Source organism: Eurosta solidaginis, chromosome 5 (assembly GCF_040869045.1).
Source record: "Eurosta solidaginis isolate ZX-2024a chromosome 5, ASM4086904v1, whole genome shotgun sequence".
Taxonomy (NCBI): Eukaryota; Metazoa; Arthropoda; class Insecta; order Diptera; family Tephritidae; genus Eurosta; species Eurosta solidaginis.
The window spans coordinates 108,775,097-108,798,668 of NC_090323.1; the positions used below are offsets into that span (position 1 = coordinate 108,775,097).

Below are 23,572 nucleotides of genomic sequence, written 5' to 3' on the forward strand. Positions count from 1 at the left end.
AGGTCACGTTCTCTTGCTAAGTTTGCAGCTTCAGCTGGGAAATGGGGTATGATTTCAGGTATTCTACCGGCCGGAATACAGCGTAAGCTTCAGATACGGCACGCTCGCACGCCTTGCCGGCGGTACTTGTGACGAAACGGGCATAATCGCTTGGCCGGTTAAGCGCTAATTAATAATTATAGTAAAAGATATAAGCACGTGTTTACTTACCTTTCTTGTTTTGAGGCCTGTGCTCCCAAATTCCAATAATGTTTTAGTTCGAGTATTGAACGAAGAATAACATGTGATTGTGGCGATAGAATAGATGTCTTTGTATGTTCAGTAAAAAATGACAACACTTCAAGACTTGCGTATAATTTCCCATGGTCAAGGCTATCGTCTATGCCTTTACAAGTCAAATTCATTACGGGTTTTGAAAGATACTCGTACACCTGTTCCAATATCTGTAATTGACAGTATAAACATACTTCCAGTACGCCATTAAATTTTATATCAAAAATATCATAAAAGCTTGAACGAGCAGTAATTGCAGCTGGAGTATACATAGTTATCAAAGTGAGAAAACAGCCAAACTGGAACCAAATGTTTTAGATAGGGAGCCACATTCCATTTACATTTCAACGCTAACATTTTATGCAAAACTTGCGTTGAGTCTCGCGGGTTATGTGCCGGATCAAATGCCAGATATTTGTAGATTTTGGACCACAGTGGTAAGATTTGTATTAGTTCTTCGACATCGGCACGATTAACAACGGCAATAAGCTCCTCAAATGCTTTTTTCGTAATTGGATCTTTTTTATTCAGCTTACGAAACACAACACACAGGTTTGCGTCAGCTGAATCTTCAATTGTGTTGTCGTCAACAGATGATGCAAGTGTTTTTTGAATTTGTGTTGGGAACACCGACTTTTGGTTGCCTAGTAATTCGGCACTGCGACAGCTACTCGATGGCTGCAATGACAAACAAGGAAAGGAAGGAAAGCAACATCAAAATTTTAGAAATAAGTTTTTTCATTTAGAAGACAATTTTTCTAAACGGGGTCGCCCCTCGGCAGTGTCTGGCAAGCGCTCCGGGTGTATTTCTGCCATGAAAAGCTCTCAATGAAAACTCATCTGCCTTGCAGATGCCGTTCGGAGTCGGCAAAAAACATGTAGGTCCCGTCCGGCCAATTTGTAGGGACAATCAAGAGGAGCACGACGTAAATTGGAAGAGAAGCTCGGCCTTAGAACTCTTCGGAGGTTATCGCGCCTTACATTTATTTTTTTAATACAGCTAATATATTTCAAGTATTGCTGATGATTATTTTTGTATTATTTTCTTTAGCAACCACCTGCACCTGGTACTGGTATATATCAACAGCCGCAACAGTATGATCAAGCCCAACGCCGTTTAGATCCCGATCAGATGCCAAATCCGATAAGCGTTATCATTGAAAATCAAATAGCGCTTATGGTGCTTTTATTACTAATCAACAGAGTTTATTACCAGCATTGGTGACCACAAAATATGTGGTACAAGAACAGGGTAACTCCTCGCTACGTCACGTTAGGTATTGACATTCGAAATTAATGTTTTGTTTGGCAATTACATTGATCTTTCTCGTTTGCAGGTCCTCTTTGTATTGCATACCTGCAACAGCTGATTTATTAAAAACAACAGCTTTGTCCATTACACTTACCGTTTCACCAATGGCACGCACGGTTGAAGGTGAATAGTAGCCACCCATTGTAAATTTTGGTGAATTGGGTCCAATTAGATGTAATCGTTGCAAGGCTAATATGCAATTTGTAGATGCTGGTCGTCGTTTCCAATGTCTTATATGTACAGTAACAACAGATGGTAAAAAAACACGCAGTATGGACAAGCATATTGTTGATTCCAGTGGTAGGGCCGCAATTTCAAATGATCGTGCAACTATTGGATATTGTGCATCCAGCCGTAAAACTCTAGTCGACATCGCCAAATCTCAAGATGCTGAGGTATGTTTTTGTTATATTAGAATGTGTAGAATAAAAATATTTCTCTTATCAGGTCGGCCATGGCACTACTTTAGTAATACTTTAAGCAGGTGTAATCTTAAAACAAGCTAAGCCATATGTTGAGGAAGGCGTGCATGCACGTATCATCATTAAAGCTATACGTAAAGCATTACAATTATCCATGACCAAAATATAACATGGCTGTACATGTCGAAGCGCCAATCAAAGGAACAACAACGTGTTTTATTGGAAAAAAGCGCTGCCACAGCAATGCCCTCCAAACTTATTCATCAGCAAAAAGATTTCTTTTCTAAAATGGTTGTGGACGCTGTACTTTCCTTTGATGGACCCAAAGTCACACAAAAAAATTAAAATCGCATTATTAAAAAAATTAAAATGGGAATTGAAGGCTGAGCGTGATAATGCTGAAGTACGTGTTGATAATGTTCAAGAGTATCAGGCAATTGTTGATGCTGAATGGCGTAATCTGTACAATAAACTAGCTAAGTAAGGCGCCAATGTTGTGTTATCTAAACTACCAATTGGAGATGTTGCTACACAGTATTTTGCAGATTGTGATATGTTATGTGCTGTTAGTGTACCAGAAGAAGATTTGAAACGTACAATGAAAGCTTGTGGTGGTGCTGTTATGACTATAGCTAATGATATTAATTCAAGTGTTTTGGGTCAATGTGATTACTTTGAAGAACGTGAAGTTGGTGGTGAACGTTTCAACATTTTCCAAGGTTTGATAGTGGGTTTGACATTGATTTTATTTAAAGGTTGCGTTAATGCTAGAATATGTACATTGATTTTACGTGGCGGTGCCGAACAATTTCTGAAAGAAACTGAGCTTCGTTACATGATGCTATAATGATTGTGCGGTGTACAATTAAACATGATTCTGTTGTTGCTGGTAAGTCAAAATACAAATTGAAACAACTAAGGACGGGACTGTCTTCGTCTGTGCCGAAGACTTCATACCTTTCATGAATGGGGCTGAACAATAATCTTATCCCGTTCGTAATCTCCAAATAATGGGATGTATAAGATAAGAAATATATAGTGAACAGATGTACATACCTAAACGATTTTTAAAATATATATAAAATAAAAAATGGCAAAAAACCCCCTTATCTGAACGATCGGTTGTTTGGTAGATATATGTTATAGTGGTCCGATCCTACCGGATCCGACAAATGTCTAATATAATACAGAAATACATCCTTGTGCCAAATTTCATTGAGATATCTCAAAATATGAGGGACTAGTTTGCGTTCAAACAGACAGACGGACGGACAGACGGACATGGCTATATCAACTCAGTTCGTCGCCCTGATCAATTCGGTATACTTAATGGTGAGTCTATCTTCTATATCTCTCAACGTTACAAACATCTGACCAAAGTTAATATACCATTTGATGTTCATGAAAGGTATAAAAAATGTCTAATCTTAAATTGTTAAGTAATATTATGAAAATACTGTGTCCAACTCCGGAAGAAAAAACTATAAAATGTGTGTCAGTGAAATGATAATTATTGCTTTTGTAGTTTTGAGGCATCGTCTTCGAGTGCCTTCTGGTCGTATATGCCATTTCTTTTGCCAACTACCTGTAAGGCGTTCAACTGATCAGTAACGTCGCCGTGGACTCGTTCAGTGTAATGTGTAATGGCGACCCCAAGTTCCTCGTGGAAATAGGGGGTGGGGCGGGATGGCTTAGAAGGTTTAAAGTGATCATATTAACCGCTCCCGAGTTGGTTGTTGTTGTTGTAGCAGTTCTTCGCCCCACTTAATAGGTGCGACCGATCACAAATTGTCATCAACATCCTCTAACGGGAGTTCGCTTCCCAAGGCCGTCGGTTCTATGTACCAGAGCGACTCGGGATTTTTCCCGACCAAGGACTGGCATTTCAGTATAACCCCATTTAATTTGTTGTGTCCCTCCCACAAATTGTCATCCTCACAGCAGCTCCTTGCAGCGGGACTGCTCCATATTCTCTTGCTCCGTGAAGGTATCGAACCCAATCCGGACCCGTCTCCTGACCCCGGTCCTGAGAAATGGTTTTGCTGCATCTGCCGGAAAAGAATCTTTTTAGGACGGTCATACTCTTGTCAGTGTGTCTCGTGTAAGGGATGGTTGCATCGGACAGGTTGTTCTGGGCTAGATCCCAAAATCAGACGTCCACGTATTAATATTTTGTGGCTCCTTGCTGTTCACGCCCTAGGACGTCCGACGGTTTTCATTGCGCCATGTTGCCAGGCCGCATACCAAAATACACCGGGTACCCCAATGCTTACTCAACGACGTCCAGTCCCAGGGCCACAACAGCAGTCGCGTCCTGGCCTTCCACAACCCAGGCGTAGTCACTCGTCACTTACTCCCAGAGTGACAACGTCTCCCCTATTCACTACAGAATTCTGCAGTTAAACTGTAATGGATTAACTAAGAAGATCACGGAGATAGTCGATTTCATGAAGCGGCACAACATCCGCATTGCTGCGATTAAAGAGGCTAAACTCACAGCAAGATCTGCATTGCAGACCTGTTCTGGGTATAATGTCCACAGAAAAGATCGCGAGTGCGGAAATGGAGGCGGCCTCGCGTTTACCATACACCACTCTGTGCAATATCATATATTTGATCCCGACATCGCCCGCAGGGACAGTGTCTTAGAACGTCAAGGCTTATCCGTTCGGTCAACGTCTACATCCCTCCTGCCACCTGTTGCCCCAGTGGAACCTGCCCTAATATCAGCGCCTTACTCACTGGCAGCAATCGCATTATCTTTGGCGATTTCAATGCCCATCACGATCTATGGCATTCAAACTTGCGGGTGGACGGTAGGGGTGAGATGTTAGCGGATCAAATAGAAAAAACGACGTTCTGCACAATAAACGGAGACGCCCCCACACGTATGGTAGGAAGCTGTCACAGTTCGCCGAATAATTCAATCGTGAGCGCAGAACTCGTAAACTGCGTCAACTGGCAGCCGATGGTAACATTGGCATCCGACCACCTGCCTATACTTGTTTCGCTCTAGCGTTCCGGCGACTTCATCGTCACAGAAAAACGCACTTTCATTAACTTTAAAAAAGGAAACTGGGACGAATACAGATCCTTTACAGACAACCGCTTTGCTGCCCTCCCTATCCCAACTGGTGCCCGTCAAGAGGAGCGTCGCAAGGTCATTGAATCCGCCTCGGCTCGTTTCATTCCCGCCGGTAGAATTCCCGAAATTCGGCCACACCTGCCTGCGGAGGCCGCTAGTTTAGCGAGAGAACGTGGCCTTATAAGACAGCATCAGATTGTTTGTGGATGAACACAAGCGGGCGAAATGGGGGGAGCACCTAAGCGTTTGCAACCTCTCTGCTTTGGTCCACCGTAAAGTCCCTATCGAATCCGCCTAGGCACAATGACAAAATTTCCATCGCCTTTGGCGATAAATTGCTGCCGGATGCGAAAAAATGCGCGAGCGCTTTCGTAGTCCAAGGAAACTTGCTGTTTCAACAGGGATGGAGCATAATGAAAGGGGTGTTAGAGGCGTTGGTTCCACATTACAATTAAAGAGATCGTTGGTGTCATGTGGGGACACATTGCAAGCGGGCATACATTTTGTATGTCGGGGTTGATTCTGGATAGGTTAGAGTTTAGCCTGTTACAGTATCCAGAGCGAAGTTGAGCTAGAGTGACTCGCGTTTCCCTGGGGAGTATGCGTTCCTCTTCCACTAGTTTTGGGTACTGTTCTTTGAGTACTGGATTCACCGGAATCCAATCCGGGTCCGTCTCCTGACCCCGGTCCTGAGAAATGGTTTTGCTGCGTCTGCCAGAAAAGAATCTTTTTAGGACGGCCATACTCTTGTCAGTGTGTCTCGTGTAAGGGATGGTTGCATCGGACAGGTTGTTCTGGGCTAGATCCCAAAACCAGACGTCCACGTAGCTTCTATAAATCTTTTGTGGCTCCTTGCTGTTCACGCCCAAGGGAATCCCGTAGTCTACGCCTTAGTGCCCCCATTTAGCTCGAGAAAGATTTAATTTATCAAAAATTAATAAGATAATGGCTCAATATACAAATCTTTAGTATATTTGCCATAAAGTCATCAATTTACCTACAAATAAATTATTACCATTTATTATAAAGAGAATAGAAGCCAGAAAACAACAAGAATCTGAAGGTAAACCAATCTGAAGACAGAAGCATCAGATATACATTTTGGTGATTGATTAACGTCTTGGCTATTCAACCAAATTTCTAAAAACATAATTATAAATAACAAAAGGTTACTAGCGTCGAAATTTTTCCACATTAATAGTGAAAACTTTTGGTATAGTCTAGGACAGGAGTCGACTGCGCGTACCCGCAGGTACGGTTTCTATTTTTCTAGATCCAAACTCAAACAATTTAAAATATAAAACTTAAAACTTTGACAATTTTACAAAAATATAAATTTTGATTAAATAATTAACATTTCTTTGTGCACGGCATTTTCCAAACAAAACTGTGTTACGAAATAAATTTCTTTTTTGCTAAATGCAGTGTTATTTCGCGGGACTATCAATTGTGGAAGTGGTTGTTGTTGTTGTTGTAGCAGTGCTTCGCCCCATCAAATAGGTACGACCGATCACAAATTGTCATCAATGTCCTCTAACGGGAGTCCAAGGGACAAGAGGACAGTATTTTGGCAGGCCTGTAGCTTCTTCCAGTGAGTAGTATTTAGGCTTGGCGACTATATCGGGACGCGTAGCATGCAATCGGATGGTGGTAATGAGCATTTCTTTGCTTTTTCCCTAAGTCCTGCCAGTAAAAGATTTGAGGATTTTATTAAGGCACTGGATTTTCCATATAATTGCGGCTGCATGCTCACCCTAATTTAGATCCTGATCGAACGTCACACCCTAGATTTTAGGGTTCAAGACAGTCGGTAGCGTAATGCCATATGGTCGACATTTGGCGCGTCGATGTTATAAATAAGGTCGCCGATGATTTGGACGGTGACAATATCAGGTTTCACGTGTCAACAAAACCGGAGAGATCACGGAGATAGCTGTTTATTTTATAACAAAGCTCATCGATGTAGGAAACAATAGTGACCCCTTCTGGTGGTGAAGATAGCTATTGATGTGTAGAAGTTAAACAGAAGTAGGGATAGGACACCGGTTTGAATATGAGTTTTTTTGAAGTTATTGCGAAAAAAGCGTTGATAATTTTAAATATCTTACCAGGTACCTTCGTACATGTTTCTGAGAATGAAGGATGAGACCTATTCAAACTCAATTTTCACCAGGACAAAGCCGCTGACACTTTGCTATACTTTAACATATACAATACTTTACCCCTTTTAAGCACAACTATCATTTTTGATTTTATTAAATTTTATAAAATGTTTCTTCCTCTACAGTTCAATTTCCCTATTAGATGGTGAAGATGGATTTAGGATTTTCTCCATCAATAACTGTGACAAGGTGGAAGAAATCTATGCGCGTCAATCGCAACATATTATCTTGCTCGAACGTCTCTTCAATATCTCTCTAGTGGTGATGGTGACAGCAGATAACCCCAACGGTTTACAAATGTTACACTTCAAAAAGAATCAAAATATCTGCCTTTGCGTCTACGGTTGAAATATACTCAATACGAATGAATCGGACGCAACTAATTGTCTGCCTAACGGATAGTATACATATTCATGATAATGAAAATGTTACATCAAATCGAAAATATTGCACCGAACAAACTGGCTGGGAATACTGAAACAGTACACATATTCAAAATCGATGAGAAGGCTGTGATGATGGCATTAGAGGGTGAGTTATGAATAACATACGAAAACCACTTTAACCCATCTATTTATTTGCATTACAGCTGAAGCTTTACAAAAAGCAAAAATTGTTGGCGCCAAGCAATTGGAAAAGGCAGAGAGGCATTCATCACACTCCACGGATGGTACAACGGCTGCTGTTGTAACTGCTGTCACCGACACAACGGTCATCTCTACTTCGCCGAGTAGCGGCTCGTCCGAATATCTATCGAAAACAGTATCATCGTATCTTTTGCCAACACAGGTTAGCGATGTGCTTGCGCAAAGAAAGATTTCAATTGGAAAACAAAAACCAGTTAAGCGAGTTTATTTATTATTAAAGTACTTACTTCTTTTTTATGTGAAATTGTGACGGACTTTTCCTTTGACCTTGCCGGGGTTGGCCTCAGTCCGTCCAGGGTTCCTGAAAGTAGAAATTCCTACCAGTATTCTAAAAGAAAAACCCTTTTTATTTCGTATAAAAACTTTATAAAAGTATTTATTTAATAAAAAATTCTATTTCTACTCCTAGCTGTTTCCTTGCTTTGTAAGAGGTGACTGAGGTAATAAAGCCCTCGGCCAACCTCTGCAGTCGAATGGAGTAATAAAGCCTCCAGACGAATATACTTTTAGTACAAATGAAGTCAAAAACCTTCAGGTGTACTCTTGGTCGGTAGTCATAAAACCTACCGACTCGTATGCCTGTCTCCTAAACTCTGAATTTTAATGCGAACTCGTAGCTCTTATATACTAATTTTTGCACGCAGGCAAACGGTTATTTTATAATAACAACTTCTAACTAATAGTATTAACAATATAAAACACCTGTTATTCCGGTGAATATTTCCTTCCCATGAATTTCCACGCACCATAATGCTCCTTATTGAATACAATGCCTTTGTACTTGCCCATACCGTGCTTTCCAGCCTTTGCTTTAACTATTGTGTGTTTGTGCATTTGTTTGTGGTCACCTGATTCTAATGTTGTGTTTTGCTTTGCCCAATGCTTCTGCCGTCTGTTGTATGGCGTGCGTTGGTGTGTTGTATGCTAGTGCATAAATATGTATAGCGAAATTTCAATTCGTAGCGGCGCTTATTTTGACGACTTGCTGCTGATCTCCGTTCACTTAAGTTATTATGTATGTTGTATTTGTATCTGGGTGTATTGGATTTTGAGTGTGCAAAGGGTTGATTGACCACTGCATTTTTATGTTCTACCTCCCTTCCAAATATTCAATGCATGTTAGGGTGATCCTATATTTAAAATTTATGTTTGCGAAAATGTTAATATTTTGCTTGCGTGCAAAATTGCGCAAGTCTAATTTGTTCTTTAATTTAATAATTATCAATTCAATGTACAAGAGAATAATTGTATTTAGGGTATTATTCATAAAGGTATACATATGTATATTTCTGGTGCTTCATATAAAATGTATAAGTGATAAATTCAAATATTATTATAAATTTCAAGTTATTTCAAAATGTATGTTCTTTAAAAAAATGTATGGATATGTGGAAGTTGTGAGGATACAAAGTCCTCGGCTTTGGGGTCCTCATACTCCCCCTTCACCTGCCGCAACGAGACTCACCGTGACCAGCCCAGTCGCGTAATCCATACGCGAAAGTGGTGTTCGCCCATGCTGCTTCATCGCCGCTGCCGTCGCTGGCCATCAGGCTCAATATGTCGCTGTTGTGGTCGTTGAGGCTGCCGTTGACCTCGCTGGCCTTACGGCTTAATATTTCGCTGTCGTCGTTGGTTGTTGGCGTTTCGCTGCCCTTCCCGTCGATGTGTGATGCCATTATATAAAGTAAATGAAAAACTGGTGGATTTTCCTTAGGGTGTTCCCACCGTGTATGGTGGATTTAAAAAAAACGTGGTATATCATGCGCATAGTTAAAGATTTTATTTATGGGAAATTTATGTAATTGTGGTTAGAGTTTACCGAGCTTTTAGTGGTTGATTCGACTTCCGGGTACTTCTTGATATGAAATTCATTCGTGTATGATTTGACATTGTCTCGGTTGGGCGTGTCCGTTACTACCGATTTCATCCGGATTGAAGTAGAATCTTACAAAATAGTCTGTAATTCCGCAGTTGTCTCGGGGTGTGTGTTCGTTTAAGGCTGCCATAGCGAACTGCCTTTCCAGGTGTAATCTTAATCCATGTGCCAGTTCTCTGGCGATCTGTAATTTATTTTCTGGAAATATTCGTACCTGCTTCTCCGGAATGTTTTGTAATTGACCGTCTCTGTATGTTATCACCTGTTGACTTGTACCCTGGTTCTTTCCGTGTTGTCTCTCGGTCTCTTCGCTGACTCGTGTGAGCGTACCGCAAATAGCTACCTCGCTGTTATCTCTCTGCTGTTGTACCTCGGGATCGTTGTTTGCTGTTTGATTTGACGATATTGACGTGGTTTGATCTTCACTACCGTCCTTCTTGTAACTCTGTTTATGACTTTGCCTCCTGGATTCGTTGTTGTCGGCGGCGTCGGCTGCGTGGTATGCTTTCAGCTCACTTAGGTGGGCTGTACTCTTCCTTCGTCTGAAGACTTTGTCTAGCTCTACGATCACTGGTTACACAAAGTTCGTTACCCGGTGAGGTCCACTGTACCTGGGCGCTAGTTTGGCTGCAAAGTTATCCGCCGCTTTTGATGTTCCTTTACCAGCACTAGGTCGCCTATCGCCGGTCGCCATTGCCTTCGTCTTAAGTTGTAATACTTCGCTTGCTCTATAGATGCTCTCTCTAGCTTACGTCGTACCATCTCGAATATTTCTTTCATCCTCGTTGACTTCTCTCCTGGGTTTGCTAATTTCTCACCTGTACCAAATGTCTGCTCATCGTAAAGGCTGTTGGGAATTCTCGGTTCCCTCCCTTGTACTATGTATGCTTGAATGTAACCGGTCGATTCACATACACTTGTATTCAATGCCAGCGTTATCTCTGGTAACGACTCATCCCATATCTTCTGCTCCTTTCCCGTAAATTGTGCTATCATCCTCTTGAGGTTCCTGTTTGCACTCTCTGTCGGGTTCTCCTGCTGCGTGTACGGTGCCGTTAATTGGTGTTTCATGCCAAGTTCCTCTAAAAATCTCTTAAAACGTCTGCTGATAAACTGTGCTCCGTTGTCCGTAATAAATAATTTTGGGACGCCGAACCGTGCGAAGATCCTCTCTCGAAATCCTCTTATTAAACATTCTGTCGTTGCCTTTCTGATTGGTACTACCTCTACCCATTTTGAAAATTTGTCTAGGAATACTAGTGCCATTGTGTTGCCATGCTTCGATCGTGGCATTGGACCAACAAAGTCTGCACAGACTGTTGCCCAAGGCTCCTTTGAAATCTTCGTTAGCATCTTACCCGCGGCTTACTGTTGACTCGGTTTATATATTTGACATGCGTGACATTGCTGTACGTAATTTCTTATATCCCTGAACATTCCTGGCCAGTAATAACGTGTTGTTGCTCTTGCTATCGATTTTCGGATGCCCATATGCCCTGCGCTCGGTGTGTCGGTAATCTCCTCTATCACTCTGCGTCTCTGTGGAGTCGGCACACATAGCTTCCATGGCATCTTCGCCATCCACCTGACTTTCTATGCGTCTGTACAACTTTCCATCCTCGATGACGTACTCTGGGAATTTCTCCGGCGCCTTTCTTACATCTTTGCTTTAAGCCACTTACACTCGGCTTTTCCGTCATCCATCGTCAACGTACCTAACTGCTCGTTCATCGGTTGCCTTGATAATGCATCTGCCGCAACGTTCAACTTTCCTTTTCGATACTTTACGTCAAATTAGTATTGCTGTAGTTCCAGCGCCCACTTCGCAATCCGACCAGCCGGACTCTCTAGCGCATTCAACCATTTCAACGCTAGGTGATTTGTTATTACTGTAAACGTGTATCCTTCTACGTATGGCCTCATCTTTCGTATTGCCCAGACTTTTGCCAAACACTCCTTTTCTGTCGGTGAGTAGATCATCTCAACCTGCGGCTTGCGTATGCTATTACTCGCTCCTCGTCGCCTGAACCTTGCGTAAGTACTGCACCAAGAGCAAAATCACTTGCATCCGTCTGTAAACTAAACTTCCTCGAAAAATCTGGATAAGCGAGTACCGGTGCCTGCGTCAGTGCTGCCTTAAGTGCTTCGAATACTGAGTGTTGCTCTTCAGACCACCTCCACTTACTACCTTTCTTGAGCATCGATGTTAACGGGTGTGACACTTGTGAAAAATCCGGCACGAATTTTCTATACCATGACACAACTCCTAGAAAACGTCGTAACTCTCGTATATTCTTCGGTGGTTCCAGTTCTTTGATGGCTGCTATCTTGTCTGGGTCGGTATGGATGCCTTCCTCGCTAACGACATGACCTAGATATTTTAACCTTTTTTTAAAAAACTCACATTTTTCCGGATGTATTCTCAGGTTCGCTCTATGCAGCCTTCGAAATACTTCTGTTAAATGTGCAATGTGCTCTTCCAATGGTTTGCCTGAAATGATAATATCGTCAAAATAAGCAAACGCGTATGGTTCCAATTCTGGTCCTATGACACGATCAAGTGCTCTCTGGAAAGTTGCTGGGGGTGAGTGCAAGCCAAATGGCATTACACTACATTGGTATAATCCACGCCCAGGTACTGTGAATGCGGTGTATTGCTTGCTGCTTGCTTCCATAGGGATTTGCCAATATCCATTTTTCAAGTCGAGGCTACTGATAAATCTCGCGCTTCTTAATTTGTCCAAGATATGTTATATATGTGGTAAAGGGTATGCGTCCTTCCTTGTTGATAATTTCTTGCATTTTAGGATTCTTCGGATAGTACCTTTTCTTAATTGGACGGTCGTCCCTCATAACTATTTTATGTGTGGCCACGTTGGATACTCCTGACATCTTTGCAAATACCTGTAATTCTAAGCTCAGAAATTTACTCACCGCATCTTTTGTCTTGCTAGTTTCTATCGCCGCCATTGGGTTGTGTTCCTTCAAATCTTCGCTATTCGTTTCGATAGTTGTACATATCACTTCCTCTTGCTTCCGTTCGTTTACTCTCAATGTTATTTCTTGACCACCACATCTCATCTCCAAGTTTATCTTCTCCAGATAGTCAGTGCCGATTACCACCTCATCGCCCAGTCCCGGTAGAATTAGCATCTCGTTCGTCTGTACTTTATCACCCATTCTTAATTCTGCATCTACCGCTTCTTTGATTATTATTGCTCTGCCATCGCCCATTTTTACTCGTGTCTTTACTTCCTTGAATTTGCCAGTTTTTAATCTTCTCGCCATTGCATCACTTATAAAACTCCTCGTCGCTCCCGTGTCAATCGCTGCTACCGCTTCTTCTCCGTCCACATACGTTGTTACCAATATGCGTCCCTTTGTGTATTTGAACATGTCTAATTTCTCCGAAGATCCCATCCCTCGGTTCCAATGTGGTCTCTGGTCGTTTCCCTGTGACTTCCTACAACAACGTGATTCCGCCTATCTTACCACATGTCCAGCAACCAGCAAAATTCTCTTCTTATGCATCGGCACCCGTATGAAAAGTGACCGCCTCTTCCGCATCGTCTGCAGGACGTTCTTGTTTCTACATATTCTTGTTGTGACTCTGACCTCTGCTGTTGTTGGACTTCTACTCGCTCCTTTCTTTGTTCTGCCTGGAGACACTGGTACTGACCTTCTTGACGCCGTGGAATGAATGGCCTTGTGGTTGGTTGCATCGGTACCCTGTCGGAAGTAATATTTTCATAGTCTTGAGCTAAACTTTCCAGCTCCTCAAGATTGCTGACCTCGCTCCGCTTTATATATAGTTGGTACTCTCTGCGCGAGTTTCTGTATATGCGGGTTAGTTTCTGCTCCTCGGTGTAGCCCGCGTGACGCATGAGTCCTTGTTATACTAAGACATAACCTAACGGTGACCGTTAAATAGCTCACCTTGTCGTTGTACGCGCATTCGAATTTCATCTTCCAATTGCTCTAAGTATCGGGAGCATAGAAAGAACTTCAGGAAGTCCTTTTTGAAGGCGTCCCACTCCTGCCAATGCCGGTTGTTATTCCTGTACTATACCAACGCTTTGTCATTCAATAACTCCGGCAGCGCTTTTGGATTTGTGTTGCGGTTGATTTCATACCCATCTGCTAGCTCCTCCACTCTTTCGATGAATCCTAGGGGATCTTTGCCTCCGTCGTACTTTAATCCCCACTTCCTTACTCTGTCCATGGTCGTTGCATATGTGCCAGGCTTTTGAATATAATTGTTCGTTGCGTACGTACCAGGCTGCTGAATAAAATGTATCGGTGGTTGCCCGACCTCCAATTGATTGGGTGCACCATTTGCCTGCCTATCATTTCTTAGTGAATTTAGTTCGCTGCTTGTCTTTGATGCTTGTGGATTTGTAAACCGCGCATACCGAATCGCCAACTCTGTGAATCGATCCCGTAAGTTCTCGTTATCCTTCTCCTCTTGGATGAATTTCGCCAATCGTTTTCTTAGTTCGTCAACCGTTTCGCCATTCTCTAGCCCAAATTCCGTGCTGTAGGCTACCAAATCCTCTCGAGTGAGATAGTATATCCACGATACCTTTACCATTGTTATGCTTTATATCCTCGTCGCATTAACCCAGAAGTGTGTGAATCTTGTTTCCCTCTTCGTTTCTGATGCTCTGAAAGTATATCTTAAAATTTGATTAGTTTAACCTGATCGGGCGCCAAAATGTGACGGACTTATCTTTTGACCTTGCCGGGGTTGGCCTCAGTCCGTCCAGAGTTCCTGAAAGTAGAAATTCCTACTGGTCCTTCTAAAAGAATAACCCTGTTTATTTCGTATAAAAACGTTATAAAAGTATTTATTTAATAAAAAATTATATTTCTACTCTTTGTCGGTAGTCATAAAACCTACCGACTCGTATGCCTGTCTCCTAAGCTCTGAATTTTAATGCGAACTCGTCGCCCTTATATACTAATTTTTGCACGCGGGCAAACGGTTATTTTATAATAACAACTTCTAACTAATAGTATTAACAATATAAAACAATTGTTATTCCGGTGAATATTTCCTCCCCATGAATTTCCACGCACCATAATGCTCCTTATTGAATACATTGCATTTGTACTTGCTCATACCTTGCTTTCCAGCCTTTGCTTTAACTATTGTGCGTTTGTACATTTGTTTGTGGTCACCTGATTCTAATGTTGTGTTTTGCAATGCTTCTGAAGTCTGTTGTATGGCGTGCGTTGGTGTGTTGTATGCTAGTGCGTAAATATGTATAGCGAAATTTCAATTAGTAGCGGTGCTTATTTTGACGACTTGCTGCTGATCTCCGTTCACTTAAGTTATTAGGTATGTTGTATTTGTAGCTGGGTGTATTGGATTTTGAGTGTGCAAAGGGTTGATTGACCGCTGCATTTTTATGTTTTGTGCGTATCTACCTCCCTTCCAAATATTCAATGCATGTTAGGGTGATCCTATATTACAAATTTATGTTTGCGAAAATGTAAATATTTTGCTTGCGTGCAAAAGTGCGCAAGTCTAATTTGTTCTTTAATTTAATAATTATCAATTCAATGTACAAAAGAATATATGTATTTAGGGTATAATTCATAAAGGTATACATATGTATATTTTTCGTGCTTCATATAAAATGCATAAGTGATAAATTCAAATATTATTATAAATTTCAAGTTATTTCAAAATGTATGTTCTTTAGAAAAATGTATGGATATGTGTATGTTGTGAGGATACAAAGTCCTCGGCTTTGGGGTCCTCACAAAATATATTAATTTAAGTTGCCTTTTCATGTACATATATAATAATATTGAAAATAATAAATATTGAAAACTCCATTTTTTTGGTTGATATTTTATTCATGTGGCTGCTCCAGGTAAAGTAAATCTGCAGGTGAAATTCAAAGTATATGGCGGTTATATAAATGGTGCAACCGCAGTAAAATTGATTGTCAAATGATTCGAAAATGTAGAGTGAAATGACGGAGAATATGACCGCCATTTGACGAGCATTGTGACGTGTGTGAGCAGCACGGTACTATTCCCACATCCTATAGGTGGGAGCGGAATGCACGATCACATTAATAGGAACGAAGCGGAAAATTTGGTCACAAAACCTAACCCACGCCCATGCAAATGTGACTATGAATATACCCGCTGGGAAAAGTCACAATGGCCGTAAAATGACGAGTCAAATGACGTGGAGCGTTTTTACAGTATTTAATTGGAAGCTTGCATTTGAGAACACCTTTGCCACCTCGGTCCATTTGGACCAAAAATGGGCCCTTCCAAACCCATTTGGTCCGCTGGTCCTTTTTTCTCAATTTTGGTCTATTTTCGGCATGGTTTTGGAACTTTTATTTCTTTTTCACTGAAACTAAAATTCAAAATACTGCTAAAAAATTTGCCACAAATTTATTAACCCACATATAATTAAATGTAGCAGAACAATGTTGTCTTGGCCGGGCCACAGCTCAGGGATGGTGCCGGTCAAGATTTAATGTAGAAAAGAAGAAAAAGTTTGGTATTAGAATTTTAATAATCACAAATAGTCTTTATTGAAGATAAAGATTAAACACAAAAATTTATATATATATATATATATTTGCAGGTTACCTTTTGGTTGAAGCTGGAAACTGCGGCGGAATACGTCCTTTCTCCTTGATGTGTGAAAACAAGTGAAGTAAAAAATGTATATGGAATGCCAGTCAAACTGTTTATTTATTCCAGCGATGTTCATTTGTATGGTTAACATAAACAGGCACTGTTAACAATATAAGAAAAAGTGCGAGGGTGACCTTTTATGTTTTGAGTTTGGGCTGTTGGCCTAAACATGCCGGCCCCCTTGCGATAAGCAAGATTTATTTGGACATATTCGGCCGCTGGTTCGCAGTATTTGATTAAATTAAGTTTAAAACTATTTTCAGCTTAGGTTCCGCTTGAGCCACCTAAAGGAGAAAATTCCAAAATAATAAATGAAGGTACACATGGTTCTAATTCAGTGGCACATTTATTTTCAAGTTTCATGTATGTATGTAGGTATAAAAATATGTCATTGCTTATGTATATGCAAGCAGTATGTAAAATTCATTTTTTTTTTTTTTGTAAAAAGTATATGTAAAAAAGTATATATTGTAACGAAATTGCTTGCAAATCCTCTTATTTGCAATCCTCTGCTAAGTTCGAATCACTAAACTGTTGAATAAATAACTCCAATATTGAATGATGGAAAAATGGCCTTTATTAAAGTACTTCACAATAACACTTATACTTTGCTACTCGCTGGCTTAATAACCAAACTGATTGATAACTCAAATGAAACTACCGCCTCAAATGAACTGGCCGCCAGATCGCGTGCTTAAGCAAACTGATTGATAGCTCAACTCAAACTGAATTACAGCGCCTCTACATCTGTTGCCTTTTATACCCTTTGGTTTCCTCGTTCGAATTTTTCCAGAATGTACTAGCATTGTCCATGAGCTCTCAAACTTCTCAGTTATAACTAAAATTGCACAATTTTATACATCTTTTAGGCGCTTCCAGAATCTACTAGTCCAGTAGCTCTCAAACTTCTCAGATATATGCAAATATGCTCGTATTCGTACATGGTACATATGTGTATACGCAATTATTTATTCGTTTATGTAGATACATAAAGATTGAATTATTGATGTGAATGTTTGTAGTTTACAGTCTCTCGCGCGCACATAGGCGTATAAGTAAATGCATCTGTGTGTGACATCTCTCTGGGCTGCCTTATATATGTGTATACTTGATTTGATTATTAACGTAAATACTTCTTGGCATGGCCTTAGCATCGCCTTAGTGATGGGATAACTTAGTGATGCTAATATCCGTGACAATATGTATAAAAAGTATTTAAACTTCATCATTTTGCAAAACATATTTGTATATATAAAAAAGTATTCAAATTTACTATAAATTCAATTATGTTTTTTGTGTAAGAAAAGTATAGTATGTATAGTATGAAATGCAATGAATGTATACATAAAAAAATCAATTTAGCAGGCGCCAGACAACACCCAGCCAAAGATGGTATTCTGTGCCAACAGGGGCTCCAAAGTTCCGGCCGGTATGGCGCCCAGCAGAACCCTTGGGACCACGTCTGCACCGAGCACCAATCGGACTGGGGCGGCGTTGTAAAACCGCGGGTCTGCGAGCCTGATATTTGCATACGGCGTGGCTACCGTTGCGTCGAGGCTATTTAATGGGGTTTGCCTCTGGAATTGTGGCAACGCCACAGCATAGGTGGTAACGGTTGCCGTCTGCCCATGCTTGCCCCGCAGCTTGATAAAGCACCCACGCCGATCGCCCACAACCGTCACCTCGAGGCGGAGTTGGCGGACGAGATCTTCCGCGATGATAGACGTCGCAGCACATGGATCGAGAAGAGCTCGCACCAGTTGCAAACGTCCACCCGACTCAACCCTAACGACGGCGGTGGGCGCAACCGACGTGAGGCACTGGATCAACCGCGGCGGTGCACGAGGGTTTACAACCGTTCCAGCCCGGAAATCACGAGTTGGATGGAGGTGGAATGCGGATGATTCCACTCTTCGACTATGATGTGTATGCTGCTTACGTCGATTTCTTCTTTTTTGGCTGTTCTTCTGCGGTTGGAAAGTTTTCATTTCCAATCCGCTCGTAGAGGGTGGGTGGAATGCAGATGATTCCACTCCACTTAAGACCGCCGGACGGAAAGCGGACGTTTCCGCTCCAGAGGACTCTGCTTCGACCTCGGATGCATCGATGGAGAGGGTGTCGCTTTCCTCGGTGGTTCTCTGTGGCCTGCGATGCCAGGTTTTTTGTTGCCGTCGCGTCGTGTCCCGAACTTCCAACATATGCAGCATGGTGTGGTGGTCATCCTCGCATTTCTTGCACCGCCCCTCGTGTGTGCAATGAGCTGCACTATGCAGCTATGACAAGCAATTGGTGCAATAGCGGTGTTTAATTACGAAATACCACCTTTTTCCGTTGTGCTATCGCGGAAGATAGGGCACACCTTAAGTGGGTGTTTCTTTTCGCATAGGCGGCAGGCTAAAGAGAACCCCTTTGCCTCAGCTGTTTTACGGATGGTAGTGAAGCGTGTCATTTTTCTGCAAAGGAAAATAATTTGTTCTAATTTTGTCGACGTAGCGAGCATGTTTCGGTTGGCGAGCAATTCTGGTAAAGTGAATGTAGACTTCACCTTATAAGGGGTTGTTGGTGGAAGCAGGGTAAAGCATGCGATATGTAAATACCCTATGGATGTATCGTATTGTAGTATAATTGTTATTCATTTGTTTTGCAAATGATACCCTCGGACCCCCAAGACAAAAACAACACCAAACCAAACATTAACAGAAAGATTTTCTAAAACAATGTCTCATTTATATATATCCCAGCATTTATAAAAATAAATGTCTACGTCATGCTTTTCCATATGTGATGCATGCAGCCTACGGATCATTGCTCATGTGTCAACACCCTTATGCTACCTTACTAGTGTATCGATTGTTTGCAATATCGATATATTGCATGTTTCACTAACATCAGTTCCGGATTAATTAATGAAAACGAAAAACGAAAAAACACGTGGCGCGTGTGATTTCGGTTTTGTGATTGCAATATAATTGTAATTGCAAGAGAAATAGTGCGCGTGCGGGCGAAAATGTAAATCGCGAATATTTAGTGTTTATTTCGTGTTTGTGACGTGGTTTAGTGAAACAAAATATACATATGTACATATACATATATATATACAAGTTGCAAATTATAAAGAGAGGAAAAAAAAGAATGTGATAATAAAGACCTATGAAAGGTCATGTGAAAAAGTGTGTAATTGTGTTTTGATGTCGATACGATTCGCAATAAAATCATGCGATCGTGGAGTGACAACATGTGTAGTAGGGTGCGCAGTGGTTTTTTTTTATTTTGAAAGAAAAAAAAAATTTTTTTCTTTTAAGTGTTTTTTTTGTGCTGGTTTTTGCTTCGAAAAGCAAAAACTTAATTGCAATATGTTGCATTAGGGTGAACCGAGCAACCCGAAATTTCTCCTCTGTTTTTTTTGTGGTCAGAAAATTTTTTGTTCTTTACTTTTTTGTTTAGTATTTAAACTTTTTACTTCGAAAAGTAAAAAGGAATTGTGCTATGTGCCGTGCATTATATTAGGGTGTCCTTAATTGAAAAAATTTTATTTCCGTAATTTTTTTTTTTACTTATTTTATTTTTGTTTTTATTTTTATTTCGATAAAAACGGGTGTATGCAATGGAATTAGCAGCGATTTTGTTTAATTTAAGTAACGTTGCCTTTGCCATTGTACTATCCTTTTTTCGTTTCTTCGCAACAAAAATAAAAAATGATGTTTATGTGAGCACCCTTATATATAATGCATTAGGCAAAATGAACAAAAGAAATATTTATTTGAGGGAAATTTCATGATGTACGAACTTTTTTTGATTGCTTTAGCAGACCCGAAATTTGTTTTCTTTCATGATTCCATGCAGTCCAATGCACATAGTCATTGTGTATATGCCTGTGCACATGTTTTCGGTGGCGACTACCTGATAACCTCAATTGGTAGTGAGTGTGTAAAAATCGCATAAAAAAATTGAAAACTTAATAATAAAAAGTGTTCATCAATTGTAGAAAAATATTGTTGCTTTTGTAAATGTAAATCTTACCACCCATGTGCGCAATAATGCACATGTACGTATGTAACATTAGGCTGGATCAAAAAAAGATATTTTTGTTTCCACTATGAGTTTTGTTGAAGTTGATTAGTTTTGGTTAGAAGTTTTTTTTTTGTGTGGAGATTTTGTAACTCCGATTGTAGCGTTACTGCTGAATATTAGGGTCTGTCGTGTTGTCGGTTTCCGCGGTATATGGTGGTAGTAATAATAGTTTGACAAGTGGTCTTATTACTTGCCCCCTTTCAGTCCTTATATCCACAACGCGCACCCGGTTGTCTGAACCAGAGTGTAACCTTATCACACGCCCCAATCTCCATTTGTTGGGAGGAAGATTGTCTTCCCGTATAACCACCATATCTCCGACTTGCATATTTGATTTAGGATGCTTCCATTTTATCCGTTTCTGTAGTTCCGAAAGATATTCTTATTTCCATCTTCTGCAGAAGTTTTGATGTAATGCCTTGAGTTTCTGCCAGCGATTGACTATTGAGGCAGTATTTTCATCAACGCTTATTTCTGCTGGTGCTAATAGGTGTCCTCCAATAAGAAAGTGTCCTGGTGTTAGAGGCTCAAGGTCAGATGGTTCATTTGAAGCGGGGCTAAGAGGACGAGAATTGAGACATGACTCAATTCTACATAACAGTGTGTTAAATTCCTCAAAAGTAAATTTGTTGTTTAAGGCCACTTTTCTGAAGTGGCTTTTAAAGCTTTTTACTCCCGCTTCCCATAGTCCTCCCATGTGTGGAGCTCCTGCTGGTATGAAATGCCAGTTTAATGCCTGATGGGAATATTTTGATAGGGTTTGGTTTCTTGCATCGGCAAGAAATTCCTTAAATTCAGTTTTTAATGCACGTGATGCACCGACAAAATTTGTTCCATTGTACAAATAAATGTTTCTTGGACATCCTCGTCTAGCTACGAATCTTGAAAGAGCGGCTAGAAACGAGGAAGTGCTCAAATCACTAGTGGCTTCTAAATGTATGGCCTTAGTAGAAAAGCAAACGAACAGACAAACGTAACTCTTTGATGTACGACACCCGCGCCCACTGTAACTCTTAATATCGAAAGGCCCTGCGAAATCTACCCCTGTATTGGTAAATGCACGCGAAAAGGTGGTGCGTTCTTGGGGTAGAATACCCATGAGCTGATTTTGAGATCGTTTCTTGAAGATCGTGCAGATCTTACAATTATGAATTACGGATCGTATCATGGTTTTAACTTTTGGAATCCAGTATTGAGTTCTAATGATACGCAGCATTAATTGGTTTTCACCATGGAGAGACATTTCATGGACAAACTGAACATACAGACGTGTAAACCTACAATTGTACGGAAGTATTATGGGATGGCGTTCAGGTTCGGTAGTATCTTTGGATGCACCAAGTCGTCCACCCGTTTTCACTACTTCGTCTTCATCAAGATATGGAGTGAGCGAAAGTATTTCTCTTTTAGATCCATTTGGTGTTTTGGATTGCAAACTTGAAATTTCTGATCCGTAATATTGCTTCTGAGCAAGTTTTATTAAACGGGTTGTTGTAGCTTTAATTTCATCTGAGGAAATTAAATAAGATTCATGTTGACTACAATCTTTCGTTTTAGAATGCGTTCTATGAAAAAACCTGAGTATATATGAGATAACTCTTAAAGCCCTAGGAAGATTTGAAAACCTATCGAGAATATCATTAATATTGCTTGAAATTGCGGTTGCATGTGCTTGTACGCGTTTTTCTTAAATATTCGTGTTAAAATCCAAATCTTGTGTTGGCCACTTTTCCTTCTCTTCTTGGAGCCAAGAAGGACCCTGCCACCACAGAGAATTGTTGACTAAATCCTCGGCTAGTATTCCTCTAGTTTGTACCTGAATCCACATGATACCATGATGAACTTCCAACTTTGTCGATGATTTTTGTAATTCGATGCGCAACGAAAGTTGACCATGAGCACGGAGGTTTTCGTATCCAGGCCAGCACGATTGTCGAATATGTCCACAGGTGAATGTTTTGTTGACCTAAATCAAGGTTAGCGCAGATAGATTCGGTTATCTCCGCTAATAATACAGCACCGCAAAGTTCCAGTCGAAGAAGTGAGATGGTTTTGACTGGAGCTACTCTTGTTTTTGCCAAAAGCAGATTCACAAATATGCCGTCGTTGGTTTCCACTCTCAAATACACGGCTGCACCATACGCTTTCTCGGAGGCGTCGCAGAATCAGTGGATTTCGACCTTTTCTGTTGGAGAAAAGGCTACCCATCACGGTATTCGTATTTTGTCGATCTCCTTGTATGTATTGGTAAAATTTTTCCACCTGTCCAATGTTGAAGACGAAACGGTTTCATCCCAGCCAGTACCCTCTAACCAGATATTTTGCATGATCATTTTTGCCACGATAATTGTTGGAGCTAGCCACCCTAATGGGTCAAAGAGTTTTGCGATAGTAGATAGTATCGCTCTTTTTGTGGGCTTGGTGTTTTCTTCTATAGGGTTTGCTATGAAGTAAAACTGATCGGAATGAGCATTCCACCTAATACCGAGCGCCTTTGCACTACTTGAATCTTCAAATTCTAAGAAATCTTCGCTCAGTAGATGAGCTTTGGGAAAACGCTGCAATATTTTACACACACAACATACTCGAGACAGCTAATTAGGACATTCGAATCACTAGCAATGTATCAATTAATTAATTTTAATACAAGAATAACAGAAACAACGCAAACGAGAATAGATCTACTCTTTAGTAACAAAACTGAAGTTGAAGTATTGAATTTGGATTCGCATAAAATATCGGATCATGAAACTATTTCATTCAAACTACTAATTCAAAAGAAGTACCAAATGAGAATCTATGAAAACCGCGTGTGTTGGAATAACTATGCAAAAGACCACTTAGTAAATCTCCTTAGAACTTACAACTTAGCTGAACTAAACAACTGCGAAGTTAGCCTAAAGGTCCAAAGAATAAACAACGTCCTTAATGACATAATGGCCACTTTAATATATAAAAAGCGAGTTCAAGTTAAATTGATTAATAAATGGTACGACCATGAACTAACAGAGTTGAATAAGCTGAAGTATGAACAATTTAAAATAGCAGAGAGAAC

At 40.7% G+C, this 23,572-nt stretch overlaps 1 long non-coding RNA gene and 1 pseudogene across 2 annotated transcripts in view; one reads left to right on the top strand and one right to left on the bottom strand.

The window, feature by feature from the left end:
* Positions 1 to 371: 371 nt before the first annotated feature.
* The window catches only part of LOC137253901 (uncharacterized), a 38,183-nt gene continuing 14,982 nt past the window's right edge, over positions 372 to 23,572 (bottom strand). The window contains exon 3 of one of the 2 annotated variants that reach the window (XR_010953913.1): positions 372 to 951. This is a non-coding gene — a long non-coding RNA (uncharacterized lncRNA). Of the gene's footprint in view, positions 952 to 17,000; positions 18,900 to 23,572 lie in introns of those variants that run through there. The other variant, XR_010953912.1, reaches the window with a different exon arrangement.
* On the top strand, positions 1,858 to 7,602 carry LOC137252810 (T-complex protein 1 subunit eta-like; annotated as a pseudogene).